We start from the raw sequence: 26,867 nt of genomic DNA, 5'->3' as shown, positions 1-26,867 counted from the left end.
AAAAATATACATTTTTGAAATTCCATCATGAAACTACTTATTTTTTGTATCATTCTCAAACGACACAACGGCCTACTTTTCTCTACCAAAATTTACAAAATGAAAAATTAAAAACTCCCAATACCAGTGCTTAAAAGTAGACATTTTCAATGGATTCTTAATCATATTTTGGGTTTTCATGTAAAATTACAATAAAAAAAAACGGAAAATAAGACCAACAATCTATTGATTTTTTTTTTTACTTTTTAGCACCCATTTTAGTGTTGAAAAGTAGAACATTTTAGCACTTTTATTGAAAGGTTTTAATTTTCCATTTTGTATTTTTTGGTAGAGTAAAGGAGGTCTTTTTTTGACACTTTGGCTCAATTCTGAGGTCAAATTTAGATTCAGCGGGCAAAATCACTAGGAAAAACGTAGAGTTGGACAATTTTCGAATTTCGTTAGGGTGGTTCCACACACTTTTCCCTTTCCTAAAATTAGACATTTTTAAATAAAGATAACTCGCGTTTGAAGAAAAATAACCCCCGGATTTTTTCAGCGTTAATAGTGCCTAGATCTTCTCTTTCAAATGCAAGAGGATTGAAATGGATTTTCAAATGCATAACTTTTCTCCAAAACTAAACCCATAATTATCACGTTCAAAGATTTGATTTTTGAAAGTTTGCACAGATGTTTCCTATAAATTAAGTCGTAGAAGGCGTAGCTTGCGAGATATGTGTCTTTGACAAAGTTGCTTGAATTGGCGAGCCTGACAACTTTTTACAAGATGAAAAAAATCCTAAAAATATTCCTGACAAGCAAGACTTCAAAAATCACCCTCATCTTGAACCACCCTTATTTTGAACCAATTCAAAAGTTGCCCTTTTCTATTTTCAGCAACTCTTCTGAAAATTTCAAAGCTTTAAACGTCACTATTTTTCGGAAAATACATTTTCCACTTCAATGAGGTTTACCAAGTTAGATAAATACGAAGAGTGTTGAAAAAAAAAAACAAGTTTTGCAACGAGTTGCTTACATTTTTTTTTTGCAATTCCGAAAAACACTTTTTGAATGGAATTTCATGTCATACGTCCTTGTGTAAAGTAAATTCTCCGTTCAAATAAAAAAAAATATAGAAAATTTAATTTTTCGATAAAAGTGATGAAAACTTAAAATTTTCAGCACCCAAAAGCGTTTTTCAGAATTGCTCGTTGCAAAACTTGATTTTTTTTCGGTAAACCTGATTGGATAAATGTACGATTTGGGCTGCAAAAATCTTCTTTCTGCAACTTGTTTCAAAAACTGCTAATTCGACACTCTTCGTATTAATCTAATTCGATAATTTACGACTCGTAGATTCGATTTTTTTATTTGGTTATTTCTTTATTGTTGTCATAAAAAATAACATTTTATCAACTCAATATAATTTAATATTGTGTAATATTAATATTGTGCATTATTCGACATTTTTATATTGTATGCTTTCAATAAAACGTTTTAAATTAATATTCTAGATTCAAATTGATTTTGTAATTTATTTAAATAAAACAATTTATTAACAACATTTTACATTACTTTCTTTCGTTTCAGGTTTGTTTGATTGAGCTTCAACACGAAGAGTTTTTGTGATAAGTACGTAATTTGAGCTTTAAAATTATAAAAACAAACTGACCACATTCACATGACACATGACAGCTTCAACTTAGCCTTTGGAGACATTCTTACAAAACTCTGCTGTCACGAACAGTCACTAATTAGCACTTCCGGACGCTTTAAAGAGCACTGCCTAGTGCTTTCACCGTCAAAACAATTTTTCCCTTTTTTTACCGTCCCAAGTGTGGCTTTTCCGCATTTTTTGTTCTCTTCATTTTCATCTAGCTCTTTGTGTGAACACCCCACCCATCAGTCACCACTCAAAAGGCATAATAAACTTGTTGGCACAATATTTTTCTTTCAACACACCACGTCAACTGGTGTGGAAGGAAAAAAGTTGGAAAGTCCCAGAATGGGGAGCATTTTCACCGAACCCACCACCACCACAGTTAATCCTCAACTTCATAAACATTTCTCATTAACCCCAGCGCTGCTGTGCTGGCGCCAACTTGAAGTCGACACACCGTGGGTTCATCCCCAACCATTTCATTCGACCTTTTCGCGACTAATCCCTGCACCCCGTACTACTTTGAGCGGATTTTTTTCCTGTTCTCTCCTCCACGCCAAAGCGATAAATTAAAAATTAAAATTTTTATTAAGGACTCACTGAAAAGGTGACACATTTTCCGCAAACTCGCTCACACACACACAATTTCACGAGAAAAAAAAAATCGAGAGTCCTTTTTGTCCTTCTTTCCGTCATTTGTGAGTGAGCATATAAAAAAAACCGTTGACAAAGTGAGGAAAATGAGGAAAAACCAAAAGCGAGAGCGGAAAAGCTTTGGTCAAACTGTTTCTCTATTCAGAGAAGGTTGCTTTTTCCTCCGAGCCTTTGAAAAGACTTGACTTTTACGCTTCCACACCGACCGTGTGCCGTGTGGCTTGTGGTCTTTGACAGTTGGCCTGTCATCGACCGTGAAATGAAAAGATCCTCGCTTTGAAGCGGGAAAAGCGGACTGGTTTTTGTTTCAGAAGTTTTGGTTTTGCTGAGAGAATGGAATCTATGAAGGATGTTTTGCTGCTTTTGATGGAAAACCCAGAAAAAAATATCAAGCAATATTTATTTATTTTGAATAGTCAGAGATTTTAGAATACCTACATCTCACAAGAGTAAAATATCAGATTAAACAAAAGTAAAAAGTGCACATTAAAAAGCTTAACATTTTTCATCGAGCTTTTAGCTCTTTCCTTTCGCAGAATTCAACGTCCTACAGGCAGCACGTTCCAATCGTATCCCTAGGTGCATCCACGTATCGAACTCCACGGTTTCCATTCACCATGAAAACCCATGATCTGTGAAATTCATGTGCACGCATGTGCACCACTTGACAGTTTTGCCAGCTTTAGAGGATGTGCGTATTTACCCCCTGCTGATAAAAGCCCGGGAAACGTGAAACAATGTCCCAAAATTCTGTACACAAAATATTCCTTTTCCCATACAGGGGAACAATCCGTGCTGACATCCCCCTGGTGATGCGTGAAATCCTGGACGTGTAAAGCAGCACTTGTAGTCTGACCCGAGCAGAACCATATTAGTTATGGATATTTTGGAATGCGAACCTTTTCAGTACTGATGCGGGGAAAAATATCATAAAAACGCACATTCGATACACAAAACATTTAAGAGGCAGTATTTGTAGATTCTGCTCGGTTTGTTCTAGAGGTCGTATCGAGTTGCTCCGATTTGGATGAAACTTTCAGCGTTTGTTTGTCTATGCATGAGATGAACTCATGCCAAATATGAGCCCTCTACGACAAAGGGAAGTGGGGTAAAACGGGCATTGAAGTTTGAGGTCCAAAAAACATGAAAAATCTTAAAATTGCTCGCATTTCCGTAAAACTTCATCAATTCCAACTCTCTTAGATGCATTCGAAAGGTCTTTTGAAGCCCTTCAAAATGTGTTATAGACATCCAGGATTGGTTTGACTTTTTCTCATAGCTTTTGCAAAATACTGTTAAAAATTGATTTTTTTTAAACCGCATCGCAATCGCAGTTTTTCTCATAGTTTTTCGATTTTTCTAGAACAAACATTTTACAACGTTAGTTTTTGCTCTGTAGGCCTCCATAGCGGCACTTTTTGGTCTCAATGTTGACATATTCGGAATCCTCAGAAAATTTTACATTAGATTGAGGTGTTGGAATTTTGAATTTGATTGGAAAAAATGCCATTTAGAATTAATTAAAATATTATTTAGAATTTTGTCGGATTAGGGGTAAACAAGTTTTCGCCTACTTGATACAGCATTTGACGTATTGATCATAGGGTAAATAAGATCTATTTCTTTTTTCAAAAATGTTTTATTTAATTATTTTTTAAATCAAAAATACAACTCCAATACTTCTAACTTACGAATATGATTCCGAATATGACAAAATTGAGACCAAAAAGTGCCGTCTTCTTGGCCTACAGGGCAAAAACTAACGTTGTAAAATGTTCGTTCTAAAAAATTCGGAAAACTATGAGAAAAACTGCGATTGGCCAAAAAGTTAATACCGTAGGCTTATAGTCCATGAAATTCCCTAACTTGTGACCTATGGGAGTATGGGTGTTGGAGGCTGTTCCCAAAAGTTATTAAGGTTTTAAAAAAATCAATTTTTAACAGTAATTTGCAAAAGCTATGAGAAAAAATCAAACCAATCCTGGATGTCTATATCACATTTTGAAGGGCTTCAAAAGACCTTTCGAATGCATCTAAGAGAGTTGGAATTGATGAAGTTTTACGGAAATGCGAGCAATTTTAAGATTTTTCATGTGTTTTGGACCTCAAACTTCAATGCCCGTTTTACCCCACTTCCCTTTGTCGTAGAGGGCTCATATTTGGCATGAGTTCATCTCATGCATAGACAAAAAAACGCTGAAAGTTTCATCCAAATCGGAGCACCTCGATACGACCTGTTTCACATCGGTGAAAAACTCGCTCTTAAAAATGTGTCACATCAGTTAAAATCCAAAATGAATTACAGTTGAGCATAAAACTTACCAATTACACATTTCTGTTGTGATGTGTACACTTAATCGGCCCAGAAACATTTCTGAAAAGAGAATTCATCAAACTATAGTTTCAATTTAAATAAACATTGAGGTTTTTGGGGAAAATTGTGCGTAGTTCTAACAGAAAATTTCCCAAATTAAATTATAAAACCTTCAAAAACCTTTATATATTACCTGCATCATTTCCAACAAGAAACTATATGATTTGAACCAAAAATTATGTCTACCTGAACTCAAACCAACTGGTTTCTTGGAAGGGGGCTCTTCCTCCAACCAAAAAAGACTCTGTGGTTTTCCAATCTCTCTGGAATCAGGTCCATTAATTATGTACTCACACCAAACTTCCATCATTGTTAAACATGTCATAAATGGAATTTTTAAAACATCATATAGGGTAAGGATGGATAGTCTTTGTTAAGATTTTTGAACCATTAACGAAAAAGTTATTTTTCAAGACATTTATACAAAGTTTTTTAATATATTTTTTTAAATTTTTATCGTTTCCATTTTTCATCACTTATCAACAAAACTTTTGTTCGTTTGCTAAGCCCTGTTTTATTTCAAATTACGAATTTGGAATAGATATCTCTTATCAATCCCCAATTATGTGAGATTGACGTTTCATCACGATTTTTCAAGTTTTTTTTTTTTTTGAATTACCCTAAAGTTCTACATTTCTTTTTTTGTAATCTAAAAATGGTAGAAATTCACGAAATTGTATGTTGCCCATTGAATTCAAGTTACACAATTGAAAACATCATACGTTAATTTCCCCAGGATTTAAATTAAGTTCATAAATCCATATTTTATTAATTTTTGCTATTTTTAATATGGTTAAGGGGACAAAAAACCGCAACTTTTGAGCCATAGAAAAGTATAGATAAAAATTTACTGCAGAGTTGTGATTTATATTGAATTATATATTTTTTAAATTAGAAATTTTAAGAGTCTATGATGAAAAAATATTTAATTGATTATTAAAAAAATAAGTATTAATTCTACGGTTCTAGCTAAAATATGTATATAGCTCATTCGATAGCTCTTTCTATAATAAAACTTAATAAAATAAAATAAAACATTCAATATCAAGCAAATTACAGACAGTATTGTTTTAATCAAAGTCTTAAATATTGTGAATTTTTCGTAAATTTTTTATTGAAAACAAGCCTTACCCGACAAACTTCGTTCTGCCTTTTTTTTCGTTTGTTGACGTTTTTACCCTTTTTTGCTTATTCAGCCTCCTGTGATCAAAATTTGATTTTACGTAACTTTTCCCATACAATCTGCAGAATTACCCGGAATCGGTTCCAGAGTGGCCAAAGTTGTAACATTTTGGCGTAAGAACCTTCGTTAGACTTATACGAACCCAACGCAACAAAGAGCACCTCGATCCGACATTCCGTGTTGAATTGATTCGCGTTCGAACAAAACTATCGAAATTTTTAATAATTTATAAAATATTTCACAAAAGTTTCATGTTTACACATTGAAAATTTCCTCCCACTAGAGGATGCTGAAACTTGGTCAGTTTATTGCAAGTCGAATGTCGTTGAAATATTGAAATTGTTTGAAATTAGGCCCCCTGAATTTCGAGCCAAACATAAACTTTGAAAAATATTTGCTGCGGCTCTTCATGATAACTGTGAAATTCATCAAATTAACGTCAAGTATTGATACGTTTTTCGAACATTGGTTTGCCATTATTTCGTTTGTTTTTTTTTCTCAAGCATATTAAAAAAAATTCCATTACCAAAAATGCGGATAATGTGTAATTTGTCATTAACATTGAATTTTGTTTGATTTTAAACATTGAAACATTTGTCTCAGAAAATAGTTGGGAAATAGTTCAGCTCTTAAAAAAGAGATATTACAGAACTGTCAATTTCTGTACATTATGGAAAAATATATTAAAAAAAACTTATATTTATTTTGATTGATTTTTAAATGTCTATTACATGGAAACATTGCATTTATCAATGATAATTAAGTAAGTTTTGATTTTAAAAATTTGATCCACATAAATAATACTTCAAATAATTTTGACCGTCTATTTGAAAGAAAAGCATAAAAGTAACCAACTCTAATGTAGTTCCAATACTTCTGACTTACGTGTAAATTGTCCGAGGATTCCGAATATAACAAAGTTGAGACCAAAAAGTGCCGCTATGGAGGCCTACAGGGCAAAAACTAACGATGTAAATTGTTTGTTGTAGAAAATTTGAAAAACTATGAGAAAAACTGCGATTGGCCAAAAAGTTAATACCATAGGCTTATAGTCCATAAAATTGCCTATCTTTTGACCTATAGGAGTATGGGTGTTGGAGGCTGTTGGAAAAAGATATTAAGGTTTAAAAAAAAACCATTTTTGACAGTAATTTGCAAAAGCTAAGAGAAAAAGTCAAACCAATCCAGGATGTCTATGGCACATTTTGAAGTGCTTCAAAAGACCTTTCGAATACATCTAAGAGAGTTGGAATTGATGAAGTTTTACGGAAATGCGAGCAATTTTAAGATTTTTTATGTTTTTTTGACCTCAAACTTCAAAGCCCGTTTTACCCCACTTCCCTTTGTCGTAGAGGGCTCATATTTGGCATGAGTTTCTCTCATGCATAGACAAACAAACGCTGAAAGTTTCATCCAAATCGGAGCACCTCGATACGAACTCTAGAACAAACCGAGCAATATTTACAAATACTGCCTCATATGTCCTTTTTGCTTTCCTCACCTTACTGAGGAAAGGCTATAAAATCACTCGAAAAACGAAACCCTAGTACCCAATCTGATGGTATGAATAATGAATCAAGTTGCTCTAATCCTAACTACACCCAAAGGAAAAATATATCTCAAAATCTGCAACATTGGATTTGCTGCAGAAAATGTCATATTTTATAACATTTTTTTGCAGCAAGCCCGTAGATCATTTTTGCCCGCGTGTAAAAATTTCAGCGATCTACAGTTCTCACCAACACATATACAGCTGGCCCGTTTCCGAGCAACAATCCAAAGAGAAGCATATGTTGGTGCTCTTTCACTCACTTTTCATCAAGCGTCCATGGCGCGGTGGTAGCGTGTCGGATCAATAACCAAGAAGTTGGTGGTTCAATCCTCGTTCTACTAAGTGTTTTTTTTTTTGTGAAATACAACCAAAAAGTCGTCGGTAATGTCGATAATTGTCGGCAACGGGCAAAAATGTCATACTCCTATATCGCAAAAAATGCATGAGGACAGATTTCATGCAGATTCTGATATACTTTCATGCCGCCATGCATCACAATCATGCGACTGCCAGTTGGGTGTAGGGGAAGGTGGGGCAAGACGACCATATGGGGCAAGAGGAACAATCGCTCGTACGGCCGTAATCTTTACAAATTTGATTATTTCCAGTATGAGGAATTGTTGCTAGCAATGCAATTAGCTGATTCTACTACAACATAACCGCCAAAATGACGTAAACGCCACGGGGCATAAGATTTAATGAAGTTTTTTTCGAAACCTTTGTTTTCTTATAATATTTGGAAAGTACAAAATAAGGCTTAGGGTTCGTTTTAAGGCTCATTTTATCAAAATGCTATTTTTCCTAGATCAGTAGTGTCCCTACAAATGACATGCACCTATTACAAAGTATGTTTTAACTTTTGGTTATTTTTGTTGAGAGCTTTTAAAAAATCTTGTTCAGGTGGGGCAAGTGTACCATATGGATTTTTAGTATGAAAAAATCTTCGAATTGCTGCAACAACATATTTTACTGGGAAATAAATACATAAACGTACTTAATAACTGATAAACAATTGTTAAAAAAATTGTCCATGCAAAATATAGTGATATTATGAATATTTCCTTTTTTTCATTTAAGTAATTTTTTGTTCGTAAAACCGATCAATTTTTTATTGAAATAATATTATTTATTTAATCTAAAATGAAAGAAACGTTTCAAACACATCCTAATCTGATGTATCTAAGTGATAACAGTTCAATTATTAGCAAATTAACAGTTTGTTTCATGCATTGTTCCTCTTGCCCCAGCGGGTTGTTCGTCTTGCCCCACTAGTTGAGTTGAACGTACGGAAAATCATTTTTTTTAAATTAATTTTTCGCATTGAAAAACAGGATTTTTAAAAAACTTGTTCTATCAAAGTCTTAGTCAAGACCTGGAATAAGATGATTATTAAAAAATCCGACGGATTTTTAACGTTTTTAATGGATTATAACGAGCATTTCCTTAGCTTGTTACACTTGCCCCACTTTCCCCTACTGTTGTGACGTTATTAGTTTTAGGAAATGCTTATCACGCTCCGAAAACCAAACAGTCTTTTAATAAATCAACAAACCAACAGAAGAAGCCATCGTTTCGTGAATAACAAGGACGACTCCGGTGGATACGATGATGCTGACGAAACCTCCTCCGTGGGGGATCATGATGAGATTTGCTCGCTGGTGGCCATTATCAGTGGTACCGGTATGAGTGAGGTAGGCAGGAAGCGAACTTCAATTGGATTTGCCTAATCCAACATCAACAACCAGCAGCAGCAGCACGGACAGCGCCGCCACTCTAGACTGGATCTCTGGAGAGGTCCGTTGTTGTGATGTTGTTTTGTTCTGGATGAGCACATAAAGAGAGGAACAGATCCTGGTGGCTGATGTTCAGAAGCTGCAAATGCTGCTGTTGCCTTCCGGTGAGGGTGGTAAGCAACTGAATTAATTTGAATTTAGTCAAAGGTCATGAAAACTTCAAAGTTTTAGAAAGAAGACGATATATTTAAAAAGCAAATGAATACCACCCTACCCGCCAAAGCCCCCTTCCTCTGACCGTGGAGACAACCGCGAATATGATGCATTCAAGCAAATCCAATCAGCGGAGAGCAAAGTGCTTCTCAGCAGAAGCAGCAGCAACAAACGGCGAGCATCCTTCCGGTTCGTGTTTCCGTTTCATAACATGCTGGCCATCAACAGGAGCTAGACTGCTGGCTGCTTTTAATGAAATCTGCGCGCCTAACCAACTGACAAGGACTGATTATGGCTCTGCGCGTTGCTAAACTACCTAAACCACAATAAAACGGCTGGTTGGGAATAATTTTGGCTTTTTGAGGTTTTCTTGTATGACAAGGGTAAATTCGATGAGTATCACCGTTTATTTTGAGCCAAATTGATTTAAGAACGCCATTTTGTGAAGTTCTCAATGTCTCACATTTTAATCTTCACAGATCCCCAAAATTCGATTTCAATCCTGAGAACTTCAATAAAACCCTAAAACAAAGTCCGGACATTGTTGTCACTCTTCATTTGGAAGAAGTTTCAATCTTGTCGTGCTATCTTCACACATCCTGAAAATTTCTGCAAGTGTGACAAAAAACCAAAGGGAATTTAGTCAGAACGCGTTTGACACTCGTACTTGCCCGACTCCCCTAAATATTGTAATTATAACTCGGGACTCCAGCAACCAAATTCAACCAAATTTCGGGACAATGCACAGAATGGTCGGCCAAACAAAACGTGTTTGTTATTGTTTACATTGCGTGCTCTCGTTCTTGTTTATTCAAGGTCAAACATGTCAAAAAACGACGTGCGACAAGCTAGCACGATAGCGTCAAAATGGCACTCTCAGCACGATCACGAAAAACTGATGTTTAACTTAACATTTTTACTACATTTTTGTATTTTTATTTTGACAAAGTAAATGATACAAACACAACGTACTTTATATCAAAATGTAATTATCACCTTGGTGGGTTATTCAACTCACTGTTTTCCCACAGAGTATAATGGTTTCACCCCGAAAAAAAAACCCCAACCCAAACCCAGGCCGGTCGGCAAACCCATATGGAGTGGTCATGGTCCAACCAAGCCACGGTGGGAATTTGATGAGTTTCATCCGAAATTCCACCGCCGCCCCGTGTTCCTGTGGTCAGCCCCAAATTGTGGCTTCAAGCAGCTGTCGTTTTACGGTGGTTCCTCGTCGCACACGTGTCCCTGACAGAGCGTCCACAACTATTTGCAAACAATTTTGGTAGACCCCCCCCCCTTTGCCTACAAAGTTGAATTAATTTTAACGAGGTTTCAAAATGGGACAGGGAAGACACAATTTGATGATTTGATGTTTTCCGATCGATTCGCGGGAAAATGTGAATTGTTTCCGGGCCAACTTTTCCATTTTCCACACAGTTCCGGAAACAAAAACAAACAGTGCGAGGGAATACAATTGCACCCTTTTTCCGCCGGGGTGACGAAAATGATGCGAAAACTTCTTTTGTTTACAGATTGTGTTCACCCCCGCGTTAAATATTGACCAACCCTCGGTGTGGCGGGCAAATAGAGTGAAAAGGGTGATTGAATCCTCTTATTAGTGTTTTTTTTCTACATATTTGATATTTTTTGCATTATTTTTTAATTAATTTTTCATTTGGTTGTTTCAAATGCTTCAAAAAAGTAAATTGAAAGATTTTTAATAAATTCAGCACTTTTCTTAGAAGATTCCACAAAAAAAGCTTTATTTTCGCTGTGGGAACATGTTTCCGGTTGCACTCGAAGCCGAACAGTGTTTAATTTATTTGCTTTTAAATTTCGTTATTTTTTGCTGTTGTAGCCCCGAGTACCATTTTGCCGGAAGCAAATAACTCGTTTTGGCGTTTTTATTAATGTTTGCACTAGAGCATCGTGCGGTGCAAAAATCAACAATGTACCGCTGCTGTTTTTTTTTCAGGCTGTGACCGATTTTGAACTTTGCGGAGTCCATTTGCAGAGTGTCAAAATGGCCTGGAATAGTGGGAGGGTATTCAGCTGAAATTTTAATTTGTAAAATTATGATTAAATATGAGAGTTATTTTTTCAGTGGGCTGTTCCTCTGAAATGGTTTGGTTTAGTTTGAGATATGCATTGATTTCCGGGGTCCGGGGAGCGCGATGGTGATCAATTTAAAAAAATAAAATTAAGAAATAAGTAAAAATATTGACTGAAAAAAAAACTCGCAACACGCAACGAAACCACAAAAATGGCCAACCACGTTGATTCATCACAGAAATTGGACTTAGGACAAAAATCAAAACGGAGACTTATATGTTAACCCGCTACTGCTCAACCCCGCCATTTTTTTACAATTTTCAATGATAATGATATCATATAGCAGAAAATGTGAAAAAATAGCAAAAAAATTGGGCTGTAGCGGGTTAAATTGTTTGGAGAATCAAAACTTGACAGTTAGACAACTTTTCAAAAAATAATTAAAAAAAACTAAATTAATCCACCTATGTGGTTGATGCCTTCCTCACTTTTTACCAAAAATGGGTTTATGAGTGGTTTCATCATTTTTTTAGATCCAGAAAAAAAAACACAATGTATAACTTATGTGGTAATAACTCGATACAGGGTTGTCAGTTCTTCAATGCTTTGGACTCATTGCAAAGTCTTTTCAATTACCTAACCATCGATGGGTCGGATGATGGATCCGGACATTGTTTACATACATTTAAGTGAGATCCGGCTTCAAAAAAGTACATAAATATCACTTAAGTGATCATAACTCGAGACAGGGTTGCCAGATCTTCAATGTCTTGGACTCATTGGAAAGGCCTTTCAATTACCTAACCATCGATGGGTCGGATGATGGATCCGGACATAGTTTACATACATTTAAGTGAGATCCGGCTTCAAAAAAGTACATAAATATCACTTAAGTGATCATAACTCGAGACAGGGTTGCCAGATCTTCAATGTCTTGGACTCATTGGAAAGGCCTTTCAATTACCTAACCATCGATGGGTCGGATGATGGATCCGGACATAGTTTACATACATTTAAGTGAAATCCGGCTTCAAAAAAAGTACATGAATATCACTTAAGTGGTCATAACTCGAGACAGGGTTGCCAGATCTTCAATGTCTTGGACTCATTGGAAAGGCCTTTCAATTACCTAACCATCGATGGGTCGGATGATGGATCCGGACATAGTTTACATACATTTAAGTGAGATCCGGCTTCAAAAAAGTACATAAATATCACTTAAGTGATCATAACTCGAGACAGGGTTGCCAGATCTTCAATGTCTTGGACTCATTGGAAAGGCCTTTCAATTACCTAACCATCGATGGGTCGGATGATGGATCCGGACATAGTTTACATACATTTAAGTGAGATCCGGCTTCATAAAAGTACATAAATATCACTTAAGTGGTCATAACACGAGACAGGGTTGCCAGATATTCAATGTCTTGGACTCATTGGAAAGGTCTTTCAATTACCTAACCAACGATGGGTCGGATAGTGGATCCGGACATCGTTTACATACATTTAAGTGAGATCCGGCTTCAAAAAAGTACATAAATATCACTTAAGTGGTCATAACACGAGACAGGTTGCCAGATCTTCAATGATATGGACTCATTAGAAAGGTCTTTCGATTACCTAACCAACGATGGGTCGGATGATGGATCCGGACATAGTTTACATACATTTAAGTGAGATCCGGCTTCAAAAAAGTACATAAATATCACTTAAGTGGTCATAACTCGAGACAGGGTTGCCAGATCTTCAATGTCTTGGACTCATTGGAAAGGTCTTTCAATTACCTAACCATCGATGGGTCGGATGATGGATCCGGACATAGTTTACATACATTTAAGTGAGATCCGGCATCAAAAAGTACATAAATATCACTTAAGTGGTCATAACACGAGACAGGGTTGCCAGATCTTCAATGTCTTGGACTCATTGGAAAGGCCTTTCAATTACCTAACCAACGATGGGTCGGATGATGGATCCGGACATCGTTTACATGCATATAATTGAGATCCGGGTATTTGTGAAAACACATTTTTATACATAACTTTTGAACTACTTATCGAAACTTCAAACAATTCAATAGCGATGTATGGGACCCTAAACCAAGTCGAATGCAACTGGTTCGATCAAAATCGGTTAAGCCAGTGCTGAGAAAACTCAGTGAGAATTTTGGTCACATACATACATACACACACACATACACACACACATACACACACACAGACATTTGTTCAGTTTTCGATTCTGAGTCGATATGTATACATGAAGGTGGGTCTACGACGTTATTATACAAAGTTCATTTTTAGAGCAGGATTATAGCCTTACCTCAGTGAGGAAGGCAAAACAGTTTTAATAAGTGATTTTTGTATCTCTGAGGAGTTATCTCGCATTTTTCGCGAGGCTTTTTGCATCTTCTTAGGCTTTTTTCAAATCGCCTCACCTATAAATGTAACTTTTAAACCTGAAAATTAAAAAAATAAAATCAGTGCGTGTTTTTTTTTGATTTCAGTGTATCTTTTAAGATAGCTGAAATTTTCTTAATTTTCTTTTTAATACAATGCAACATCATTGAGATACAGAATTATAAATAAAAAAAAACTATCTGAATATCTAACTACCTTCTCAAATATCATTCTCGAGTAATACTGGCTTCATATACGCAAATAAGGCTCACATGAATAATATGTCTTCCATGTTTCATTAATATAAGAGAGGGTTTGATCAACAAAATTATGTAATTCGCCTAATATTTTTTTTTCATTTTCATTTTTATCAAGTTACTTTAACAATTACATTGGTGCAGTTGTTCCTGAGCTGGAGATATGAACTTCCTTTCAACAGTTGATTTGTTCGGAATGGGGAGAGGTTACTGGTGCTAAGGAGAACAAATTGGACAGAGAAGGAAAAACATTGCAAAAATAACCTTCAGAATAGAAAATAGAAGTGGGATAGTTAGATGGAAGGAGGCGTCCCGGGCAGACGGTAATAACAAAATTTATAATATTTCAATAACAAATCCTGTTAAAATAACAAAAAGTGTTGTTATTTTATCCTGAAGTTCAACTTCAAGAAGAAAAAATAATAACAGTTTCTGATAAAATAACAAAATTTGGTATTGAAATGATATGATATTGAAAATGTTTATTAACACGCTAATAAGAGGAAATATTATACATTTCAAAAACTCTCCTGATAACAAGATTTGTTATTCGTTCGGTATACTGACTTAGAAAAAAAATTACCATAAATCGCACAAATGGAAAAGTTTCTAAGTGTCCATAACACAATCTGTTATTATTTTTTCTTTTGTTAAATATGTTTAGATCTTTGGGATAATTTTGTCTAATTTCGTCGGGGTCATTATTATAGCAATGAAATTGGGTCCTTAAGCTAAAATTATTCTAAAAAATTGAAATTTGGAAGTTGATTTTTTTTAATTATTTGATATACCCCCTAAGGGCCATCGCTAAAATTGGCTAGAACTATGGGATAATTTTGACCAATTTCGTCGGGGTCATTATTTTGGCCATGAAATGGGGTCCTTAAGCTAAAATTATTCTAAAAAGTTGATTTTTTAAATTATTTGATATACTCCCTAAAGGAATTTGTTTAAAATGGTTAGAACTATTGGATATTTTGACCAATTTCGTCAGGGTCATTATTTTGGCCATGAAATGGGGTCCTTAAGCTAAAATTATTCTAAAAAGTTGAAATTTTGAAAGTTGATTTTTTAAATTATTTGATATACCCCCTAAAGGACTTTGTTTAATATGGTTAGAACTATGAGATAATTTTGACCAATTTCGTCGGGGTCATTATTTTGGCCTTGAAATGGGGTCCTTAAGCTAAAATTATTCTTAAAAGTTGAAATTTTGAAAGTTGATTTTTTTACGTATTTTATATACCCCCTAAGGGATTTTACTAAAATTGCCTAGAACTATGAAATAATTTTGACCAATTTCATCGGGGTCATTTATTTATTTCTAAAATTAAAGCCCATAAAATTAACTTTTGAGAGCTCATTTTTTTTTTAAATTATGTTATATTCCCTAACGGAATTGATTTATTTATTGTGAATTTTTGAAATGTGAATAACAAAAACTGTTATTATTTTCACAGAGCCAGGAAGTCGGAGCTGACGTTAAAGTTCGAGCCGGAGTGAGACCTCGGAGACTGCATCGGATTCAGCAAATTTTCAGCAACTTTTACTTGGAGTCGGAATCTGTGAAGTCGGATATTTTTGGAGAGCTGAAGTCGTCGTTGACGTCATATCCTGCATCCAGAGTCGGAGTTGTCTTCAAAGTATGGATTCAAAGTCGCTTGGAGGTACCCGACTCTGCAGCCCTGACTAGTACAGAGGAGTTATGGCAACTGCAGGTTTATTTGCAAATTACAAATAAACCAAAACAATAACTTTTTTTGTTATGGAGACATACCAGTTCAATAACATTTTTTGTTATTATGCTGCTCCACCTCTCCGCACAAAATAACGAATCTTGTTATTCCTTCGTAATTCCTTCTGTGTTATTGGTTTGTTATTGCAATAACAACATAATAACAGTTTAAGTTATTCTTCGAACAAATCTTTGTTATTGATTTTTGTTATTTTAACAACTAATCCGATCATCCCAATAACATATTTCGATCTTCTCACAATATCAAAAAATAACCTTCCCAAGTTATTTCCGTCTGCTCGGGGTAACTTATTCTAATAACACATCTCAATTATTACCAATCAAAATTCAATTTTATTATATTTTGTTAATATTACAATCCGAAAAAAGTTTTTCTAGAATGTCAGAATGCCTTTCAAATTACACTCTGAAATATGTAGCCCATCAGTATGGGAAACCTACTTGACCGAAATGTCAAGCTCACATATTCGTTTATCCTATCCATTCCTCATCGGTCTGATGGCCGAGCGGGCTAAGGCGCCAGTCCTTACTGTTGGTGCTGGGTTTGAATCCCGTCGGTTGCCAACTTTTTTTGGTTTACAAAAATTGTACATGCAGTGTGTAATATTAAGTGTCTTTTTTGACGAAGGTGATGTGCATGCTTTTGCATGCGATTTTACCAGAGAGAAAAAAAAAACCAAAAGTTAGTTGAATTTAACTTATTTTTTTTTTTACTGAGGTTGTCACTTCCGTTTTTTTTTTGCTATTTTAAGATGATTGAGCTTTAAAAAACGCACCCTTAATTGCTGTCTCTAATCAGACTGTAGTCGCAATCTGCCCTGTTGGCAGTATTTGGAGTTTAATATTTCTTATTTTCTTTTAGTTTGCTTAATTTGTTTTAAAGAAAAAAAAACTTCTGAATTTTTATTTATATAAAAAAATCTGAATTGTAATTTGTTAAACAAATGCTTTCTGCGTTTTTCATACTCTTAGGCCATTACATAACTTATTTCAAATCCCTCCTAGTAAGGAAACTTAACAAATAATTATTGGTTTAAATTACAATTAAAAAAAAAATAAATCAAATAAATTTGAACTAATAGTTACAAAAAATGATACCGCAGATTGGAACTACACAGAAAAAAAGTTGAATTCAGTAATGTTGAAAATTTGGTAGGTTGAATATTACCTCTTTTTTCAGTAATATTACATAAAAATGTGTCAAAATGAAACCCCTTTGGTTTTTTAATTTGATTGTTTCTACGCATATTTGTAGTTATTTTAAAATAATATTTTTAGTTGGTTCTCATTCAAGTTTTTAAACTTGCATGCAAATCAAATTCTGCTGGAATATCAATAATAAAAATCAAAAATGTCTTGCAGAACGTTAAATAGGTTTGTTTCGGCAAGCTTATTAGTCAATTTTAATGTAATTTTGTCTGCTGAATCCATTTCCATCATTAGATTTTATTCGAAAAGGTCAGGTTTTTGAGTAAACATAGAATTTTCGAAGATTTTATCGAAATAAAATCAATTTTATGTTTAAGTATGACTCAGAGATGGCTAAAGGTGTATGTCTCGTCAGTCTAATAGATCATTTCTAATGTAATTTTGTTTGCTGAATCCATTCCCATCATAATTTTTTTTCGAAAAGGTCAGGCTTTTGAGTAAAAATAGAACTTTTGATGATTTTATTTTTATTTTATTGTTTTATAATTTAAAGTTATAAGGGAAGACAAACAAGTTATTGCAAATTTTGTGTTTTTTTTTTTATTTTCATTTTTTTATTCCTTAATGATGTATTTTAACAGAACCAAGCGTTATTTTTTATGCTTTGAAAAGTATTTTTGAAAGATGCTCAACATAGAATCCTAAGTTTTAATTAATTATAATCAATAATTTAGCTGTTCTGGTTTTAAATAAAATAAAATAAAATATCTATTAGGTTATATTTTCTAATAAATATCAAGATGGACAACACAAATCAAATTTTTCACCTGATTTCAACCTGGACACACCACGGAGCCAACCAGTCAGCCCAAAACCACTTTACCGATTGGCATCCTGTGATAAATGTGTGCTATCACATTATTTCGCACGAATGGCCCTCCTTCCCCAAATATTATCAAACTCTTCCCCTCAACCCCCTCCTCCTTCCCTGTCTCCCTCCAAAGAACCACCCGTTTTCACGGACGTCACGGGAATAAATCATCAGTTTAATGAAATTTTGAGTGGGGGATGGGTGGCAGAACACATTTCAGGACAACGATCGAGAGAAAAAAAAATCGTTGCTATGAAAATAAAGCTTTAGCCGCAATGAATATAAAACAGTTTTGAGTTCCATCATCGTTGCAACACCCCCACCCCCTTCATTTTGGGTAGGTCATTTAAAATAATGTTTGTCCGGTTTGGGGAAAATGGTTTTATAAATGGTTTATTAACTTTCCGAGTAAATTGTTTTTTTCCCCTCTGTCTCTCTCTCTCTCTTGTGGGTGGTGGTCAGCATTGTGTCAGGGTGAAAATTAATTTTTAACATTTTTTTTGTGCCGTGCCATGCTCATTCTCGACGATGATGCACCAACTGACGAACGTGATGAATTTTAATTGGAAAACCCGGGTGGGAATTATCTGGCCAATGTGTGTGTGGGCAATGATGAGCATTTACACGTGGGTGAAAATGCATTTGAGAGAAAATTGAATTTGGAACATTACTCACAGTTTGCTGCAGCAGCCTGGGAAAATTAAGTGATTAATTTATTTTAGTGTTTTTTTGTTCTTTTTTTATTTCAGCTGGAACAAAAAACTGGCTGTAATCAATGGAAGCTGGGTCATAAAAAGGTATGTTAAGTGGATATTTTTAAACGAGACAATTGTGTTATTTTCGCTTGTAGTGCATTAAATGTGGAAAATAAAATATTTAATTAATCCCATCGTATTTTTGTAGCTCGCCCAAACGTTGATTTTTTTTGATAACCTTAAGAGGTTATGCGGAACCAAAACATTGTATTGTTTATTTTTGTTATCTTTGCCTCGAAAAATGGAAGACCAACGATTGCAAAAAAGAAATTGTTCTTTTGTATTAGTTCTGTGGTGTGTTAGTGTAATTTGATTTTATGTTTTTTTTATCCGGCTGAAACTTTTTTGGTGCCTTCGGAATGCCCAAAAAAGCCATTTCGCATCATTAGTTTGTCAAAATAATGTTTCATACAAATTTGGCAGCTCCATACAAAAGTGTTATATGAAAATTCAAAAATCTGTATCTTCTGAAAGTATTTTTTGATCGATTTGGTGTCTTCGGCAAAGTTGTAGGTATGGATAAGGACTACACTGAAAAATGACACAAGGTAAAAAAAATGGTAATTTTCTCTTTAACTTTTCATAACTAAAACTTGATTTGTAAAACAAGACTATTTTTATTATTTTATTTTTTGATATGTTGGAGGGGACATCAAATGCCAACTTTTCAAAAATTTCCAGAATTTGCAAAAAATCTTTGAGCGAGTTATGATTTTTTGAATCAATACTATTTTTTTCATAAATCGAAAAATTGGTCGCAAAATTTTTCAATTTCATTATTCAATGCAAAATCGAGCATGCTATCAAAAAGTACTTTAGTAAAATTTTGATAAAGTGCACTATTTTCAATGTTTATGCCACTCTTAGGATTTTTTTTTTGAAAATAGACGCATTTATTCATTTTTTAATAGTTACCCACTTTTGAAAAGAATATTGAGCTGTGAAAATTCTCTTTAATAAGAAACTAATGGTCCAATTTTCATTGTTATATCATGAAACATTCGTAAGATCTTTTTGAAAACATTTATTTTTTTCAATCCTGACTAGCATTTCAATAGGGTAAAATATTGGATATTTGGCCCTGTTGAAATGACAGTCTTGATTTAAAAAAAATATTGAAAATATTGTTTTTGAAAAGATCGAACAATTTCACGAATGTTTCACATTTTAATATTAACATATGAAAAATGGTCACATCATTTTTTCTGTTTTAAACTTTTGCATGCCAATATCTCAGCAACAAAGAGTCGTTCAACAAAGTTTAAAAAATATATAGAATATTTTCTCAGCATTTCAAAAATATGTATTTCCAGAGCAGGCAGATATTGATTTTAGTGACTAAAAGTGAAATTAAAAATCGACAAAAAAATTTACCGTCTATAATTTTTTTCACTGTATTCCTTATCTGTACCTATAACTTTGCCGAAGACACCTAATCAGTCGAAAATTTCTTTTAAAGATACAGATTTTTGAATTTTCATATATCATTTTCGTAAAAACAGCTGCCAGATTTATATGGCAAATTATATGGACAAACTAATGATGCAAAATGGCTTCTTTGAGCATTCCGAAGGCACCAAAAATGTATGTATTAAAATTAAATTTAAAAAAAAAAACAAGTATTTCGTGGTGATTTTTGTTTTGTTTTGCAAAACACCAAATCCTTAACTTGATCTTTTTTACGTTGAATCAATAGAATTTTTATTGTTTCCGCTTCATTTAGATTAGTTAATTACGATTTAGCAATTATTTCACTTTTTAAAAAACATTTTTTGATTCAGATGAATCTCTGTCTATGCTTTCCCTATGTCAAAAGAAGAAATATTAGGTACATAATATTTTTTCCGTACACATTACCATATAATTTTGGGGGCTACAGTCATACAAAATGTAAATAAATAGATTTTCTGATCGATGTGGTATCTTCGGCAAAGTTGTAGGTTTTGGTTGGGACTATTCAAAAGCAATAGGAAAAAAATCAGTGAAATTCCTAAATACGTAGTTTCTAATTGTCGATTTTTTTTATATGTACTAAAAAGACATCTTCTGAGCCATCGTGCATGACGATGTTAAGTCTGGTTTAGAAGATATGATGTTTTGAAAAAAACATCGTATTTTTTTTGGAAAATAACGAAAACTTAAACAAATAAATTATTAATTTTTTTTAAGTAAAACCAAAATTGGAATCGAAAAACCTTTTTTTTATTGAAAAAATGTACCGTTTTTAAGTAAAAGCTACTTTTAGTTACAAATTATTGATTTATTTTCGTTTTTTGCATTCTAAAAATACTTATCGATAACGGAAAAAAATAGTGTTGAGCGGCAAAATGATTTATGCAAATCGGCTTTTTAGGGAATTAGGAATTGATGGACAATAAGATATTTTAAGAAGCCAATGTATGAAAACGAATAGAATGGCTGTTTTAAATTATAAATCATAAAACTAGCTTTTTTCAAAATTTATTTTCCCTAAAAGAGCACGCAGCTAGCAAAAACTAAACGTAGAATTATGTATCCTCCCTGCAAAGGCTTATGAATTGATCTCAGTTGAAAAGTACTCCATATGTCTGAATTGCAAATGTGTCATCCTTAATCGATTCAAATGTGGGTAATTTTCATTGATTCCATATTTGAATTTAAATTATTATGATATGATCAATTTGTTTTCGAAAATGTTCATTCCTCCTGAAGGTCATTTTGATCAACTTTTGTACTACGAAATTCTTTACTTCTCTCGTATTCTATTTTTCTTGTTTTTTTTTTTGTTTTTTTTTTTATTTTGCATTAATCTAGCTTATCTTATGTTTGTTTCTGATATTATTTGGCTCATTCTACCACCCCCTATCATATTTCTTTTTGCCTTTCTATTTTGTCATGTTTTTACAGTTACTTTTTCAATTTTTGCGTGATTCACATTTTCAGCTATAGATCGATACCATTGTCGTTTGAATTGTTGAGGCATATTCTAGGACATAACAAAAATAACTGCTTATTTATTTTTTACAAAAAAAAAAATAAAATAGGTGAAGCATGGTCAAAGTTGCCTTTCTATTTTGTCATGTTTTTACAGTTACTTTTTCAATTTTTGCGTGATTCACATTTTCAGCTATAGATCGATACCATTGTCGTTTGAATTGTTGAGGCATATTCTAGGACATAACAAAAATAACTGCTTATTTATTTTTTACAAAAAAAAAATAAAATAGGTGAAGCATGGTCAAAGTTGACCCCAGAAAACAAATGTTCAAAACATTGACAAAGTCAGATAAAACACGCCAAATTTTCTATTTTTAAGATAAAAATTTGGTTGAAAAATGATTGACGAATTTTTAGATCGAATCCTGCCTAATGACAGGTTGGGTTGTAGAGGGTTGAAGTTTTAACATGTTTAATACGAAACATTAGATGTTTCGTAGAAAAATAAGCTTAAAACATTCTAAACTTAATATATTAATTATATTTATCCCACCGTAGAACCCGTAAAGTGAATTGCTTCCAGATGATTTTTTCGCAAAAAAAAACGATTGATGCCGAGGAGCGCCACCCGTGGGAGTCTTTTTCGAGTCATTTTGGTGCAAATGCTTTTTGGTGAATCGTTTTGTTGAAATCCCGCTGGGAAAAACTTGGTAGCGAAAAGCAATTTTTCTTCGAATGGAAATCTCGAACGGTGTCCGGAGATGAGCGTACAATTGTCAGAAATATTGCGAAGTGTCACTCAAATTTGTGTGTGTGTGTGTGTGTGTGTGTGTGTGTGGAATCCATTCTTATACTTTTTGGTCTTTGAGTAGAAAAAAAAACTGTCACGAGCAAATGTGAGCATCTGACGTTTGCACGCTAATTCGATTATCGACACAATGATGACGATTGATGGTATGGGCATGATGTCAAAAAGGGATGATCAAAAATGTATCCAGGTTTATTTTTTATTTTTCACAAGACATTTTCTTATTTTATTTTTAAATATTGTGAATCAACTCTACAAGTTCAAATTCCACTGATTATAGCCTTTCAAAAGTACCTCCCAACCAACAAAAAAACTAGCCATAAATCACACAGTGACGACAGAAATCGAACAAAAAACGCCCACACACACACATATCCCACCCGACAGTCACTTCTTCAAAGTTCGGAAGGTTTTTGTCCACACGGTTTGGCTTTTTTGTAGACGCGCGGTGCTCGAAAACCAAGTTGAAACCCCTCCGAAAACCAAAACGAAAGGCTTTGGCTTTGTCCTGGATGGCAACCGGGCTTTCAGCTGCAGCTTGACAAATCACTTCTTGCGTTTGATATTCACCGGAAACCGGCAGGCCGGCAGGGAACGACGAAAACTCCAACGAAAGTAGATGACAGATTTTTTTTTGGTTTGTTCCGAACTGCGTTTTTATTTCGGTGGCCCGGGCGTTCCCCAGTTATGTATGCACTAGTACCTGATTGGTAGAGGGTGGAGCCAATCGAGTTATTCTTGAAATTTAAACTTAACTTTTAAAAAGTTTGAAAAAAAAAATCTTAATTCTTTTCATTTTGAGTTTCAAGAATTTAATTTCAAATGATAAAATCATATTTTGAACGATCATCGACATTTAGAGTAACCCGAGATTGTAACGATGTAGTATCCATCTTCGTGCTAAAAACTTAAACTTTTCAGCATTTGTTTAAAAAAGTAAAACTTTTCGATACAAATTTGTGTGATTAAAAATGTCATCGGTTCCGAACTCCAACACCCGTCTGCTTCATGAACCCCACGAGAACATTGAGACAAAGACTCCACGGCGATAGCAATTCACATTAACGAATCACTTTTGGGGCCACGTGGGAGAAAGAAGCTGGCATGTCCAACAATTAGACATCGTTGGTACAAAGTGGCCAAAAAGTGAAAATAGGCAATCCAGAAAGTGTCTCCTTTCTTTTAAGTCCTGCGTCCCGACGCTTTTTTTTCGACTCTCTCAAAAAAATACAATCGCACAAACTAACAAAAGGAGGAACATGAACACGACACGAGTTTTTTTTCCGGCACGTGTCAGGAATATACAAAGGATAGACAGCGTGGCAGCAATTCAGAGGAAATCGAGAATGCCGAGTGAGTGTTCTTTGGAAGTCCGGCGGGAAAAGTTTGTTTTATTATCCGCCCGGAAGAAAACCTGTCCTCCTGTCCACCTCTTTTTTACGCCACATTGAACGCAATTTTATTCGCGTGATAGCTGCTCAGCATGGAGGAATTATCGCCAAAGTCTTTTTCTTATTAAAACATAATATGCGATGTATTACTTGGTTCAGGTCAATCCTGAGATATTTAACGATAACCAAAAAAACTCCGTGCATTCCATTTTTGTCACTTTACGTACGAAAGTAGTTTCAATCTTGTCGTGCTATCTTGTCACACCCTGAAAATTGATGTAAGTGCGACAACTGGCCAAAGGGATTTATAACTCGGGACTCCAGCAACCAACTTCAACCAAACTTCGGGACAATGCACATAATGGTCAGCCAAACGTTTTTGTTATTGTTTACATTGCGTGCTTTTAAAAGTTTTTGTTTATTCAAGGTCAAACATCAAAACGCGTTTTCTCGACACGACGACATCGATATGTTGTTTAATTCAGTTGATTATTGAACTATAACTTGCTGAAAACATTTTCTTTTTTTATAATAACTACATTAAACAAACCAAATATTTCTTTCTTAAATTTAAAAACACAAATTGAAATCATCGATAAAGGTTAGAGATGTTTTAGCCGTGTTTGATAGTTTTCATTAACATTTTTAGTAACAAAAACAAAATTGGAGGATTTTAAGCTACACCAAATAGTATTGCCATTAGTGCCATTTTACTACCGAACTTCTCTCGTATACTAATACCCGATTCTGGGTGCTTAAAAATGTTCATCTATCAAAAAAAAGTACCGGTACCGATACTCGAACCCAAGAACTTCGGCAAATTGAACCGTGCCTTTGCTGTATGTGCCACCATGGTTCGGTGATTAAGTGGCGGTCATTTGTCCATGCCACTCAATAGGATGAACTGTTCCAATGAACGAATAAACACGCGAGAGGACTATACTCTCGCAAAATAGCACTTTCCTCACGTTTTTTTTCGTGAGGACTATCCCCTCGTTCATTCCCGGCGTGTTTTCTAGAACAACCTTTTTTGGAAAAAAATAGTCATCGCTACTTTCAAATGTGTCTTATAGGAAATTTTCTCAGCTTTCCAATGCTTCTTAGAGCAAAATGTTTCATCGAGAAATTTCTGAGATATCTTTATTTTAAGTTTTTGTTATAAAATCATTCATCTTTTATTTGAAACTTTTTAATAACAGTTCAGGAAACTCGTCAAATGATGTGTTTTATGTGCCATTTACTCATCAAAATGTGCCAAATAAGACAAGAAACAAATTTGTAGAAGGTTGCATATCGCTAAACATTTAGAAAATCATATTTTAACTAAGTTTTTGAATTTTCGAGATTTGTTGAGGAATTAAAATCATAAAACCGCTTTTAAATAAAAAAAAAACTAAAATTAATAGATTATTACATATTTTATGTGTACATTTATCACTTGGCTGCTCTGATTTAGCTGATAAAACCAATTTTTTTGAAAGTATGAGATTGGTAAGGGTGTTATTGGATTTTTATGAATAAATATGATATTTCTTTGAACAAAAATGAACCAGGAACATAGATACAACACATGATTTAAAACCTTTAATGTACTACAAATTACTGTTGCTAGCTTCAAAAGAAATATTTTCATAAGTATGAAGTAAAAAATATACTATTATTAAAGGTTTTACTGTTGAAAATGCATTTAAAAGTAGCAATAATATTCGTGTGTTTCAACTGAGAATGTTGAAAACACCTTCCAAAACAGTTTTATGGTTTAAAAAAAAAAAAATTAATTTATCAAAAAATAAAACAGAAGCCTCCATTAAAAGCTATTTAAACAAAACTCAAAAGACTTGTTAAAAATTTAATAAAAGAAAAGACGTCTATAATATTGCTGATTCCTTGATCATTTCATACAAAACAAACTAAAAAAAACCTTTCATAAACATGAAAAGTATTTCTCCTGAAACTCTTCACAGTTATTTGTAGTCCCGTTTAGAGTAAATAACATGTTTTGATATCTATGCAACTGGTTAATGTTTGGTTAAGGAAATATAATATTTAATCATAAATATCCAGTAATACCCTTAACAATCTCAAACCAGACAAAATTTCGGTTGTATCAGCCAAATCTAAGCTAAATCAGAGCAGACGGCTGATATTTGTACACAAAAATTATGAAATTATCTAATAATTCTTGTAAACATATATTTTAATACGTTTTTATGATTTTAATTTCTGAATAAATCCCACGTATATAAAAACTCGATTAAAACTTATTTTTTTTTTAATTTTAGCAATTTGCAACCTTTTACAAAGTTGTTTCTTATCTTATTTTGCTGATTTTGATGAGTAAATGACACATAAAATACATCATTTTACAGGTTTCCTAAACTGTTGAAAAGATTCCAATAAATGATGAAAGAATTTAAAACAAAAACTAAAGATATCTAAAAAAATTCTCGATGAAACATTTTGCTCTCAAAAGCATTGGAAAGCTGACAAAATTTCCTATAAGACACATTTGAAAGTAGCGATGACTATTTTTTCTCCTTAATGTTGCCCACAAAACACGCCGTGCTTTAACTTTGGGTGTATTTTTAGCAATTCTCTCAAGTATATACTGAACTTAACTGAATACTGAAAATAATCTCTAGCAATCGAGCCAAATCAACAGAGACAGACTCGAGATAAAATTCTCACTGAAAAACTGGTCAAAATTCATTTGGCAGTGTTGCCAATTTTTTCTTTAAAAATCATATTTTTTTTATTCCAGATTTAAAATTCAAATATCAATTTTTATATTATTTTTAAATGCATAATAAAATTTTCAATCAAAAAATATGTCAAGTCTTCCATGTCTTTTAAACAAATTAAAAGGAAATTTTATGATCTCAGTGATAATACAATTCAGATAAATGAGTCACGCTAAAAAAAGAATTCTTAGTGACTTAAGCTTAATAACGGTGCATGATATCAAATTTCATGTAATGTACTTTTCGATTAAAATTTTTATTTTTTCTATAAAACATGTTTTTTAATTGGCAATACTTCCCAATGAATTTTGAACAATTTGTGCTTTAGTTAAAAATATGTCATTTTGAAGAACAAGCCCAAAGGAAATATAATTTTCAAAATTGGATTTTGCGCATTTTTTTTTGTGTGAAAAATCGAATTTGA

The 26,867-nt window shown here is 33.6% G+C and overlaps 1 protein-coding gene across 1 annotated transcript in view; it reads left to right on the top strand.

Moving 5' to 3' along the window:
* Window positions 1-26,867, top strand: part of LOC6047431 — a 228,287-nt gene that overhangs the window by 51,184 nt on the left and 150,236 nt on the right. Inside the window, exon 2 of the mRNA XM_038261651.1 lies at window positions 18,582-18,629. The gene's annotated coding sequence lies outside the window, so the exon portion shown is untranslated. The remainder of the gene's footprint in view (window positions 1-18,581; window positions 18,630-26,867) is intronic.

Source organism: Culex quinquefasciatus, chromosome 3 (assembly GCF_015732765.1).
Source record: "Culex quinquefasciatus strain JHB chromosome 3, VPISU_Cqui_1.0_pri_paternal, whole genome shotgun sequence".
Lineage (NCBI taxonomy): Eukaryota > Metazoa > Arthropoda > Insecta > Diptera > Culicidae > Culex > Culex quinquefasciatus.
The sequence above is the reverse complement of the archived record's forward strand: the minus strand, read 5'-3'. Positions and strand labels throughout refer to the sequence as shown.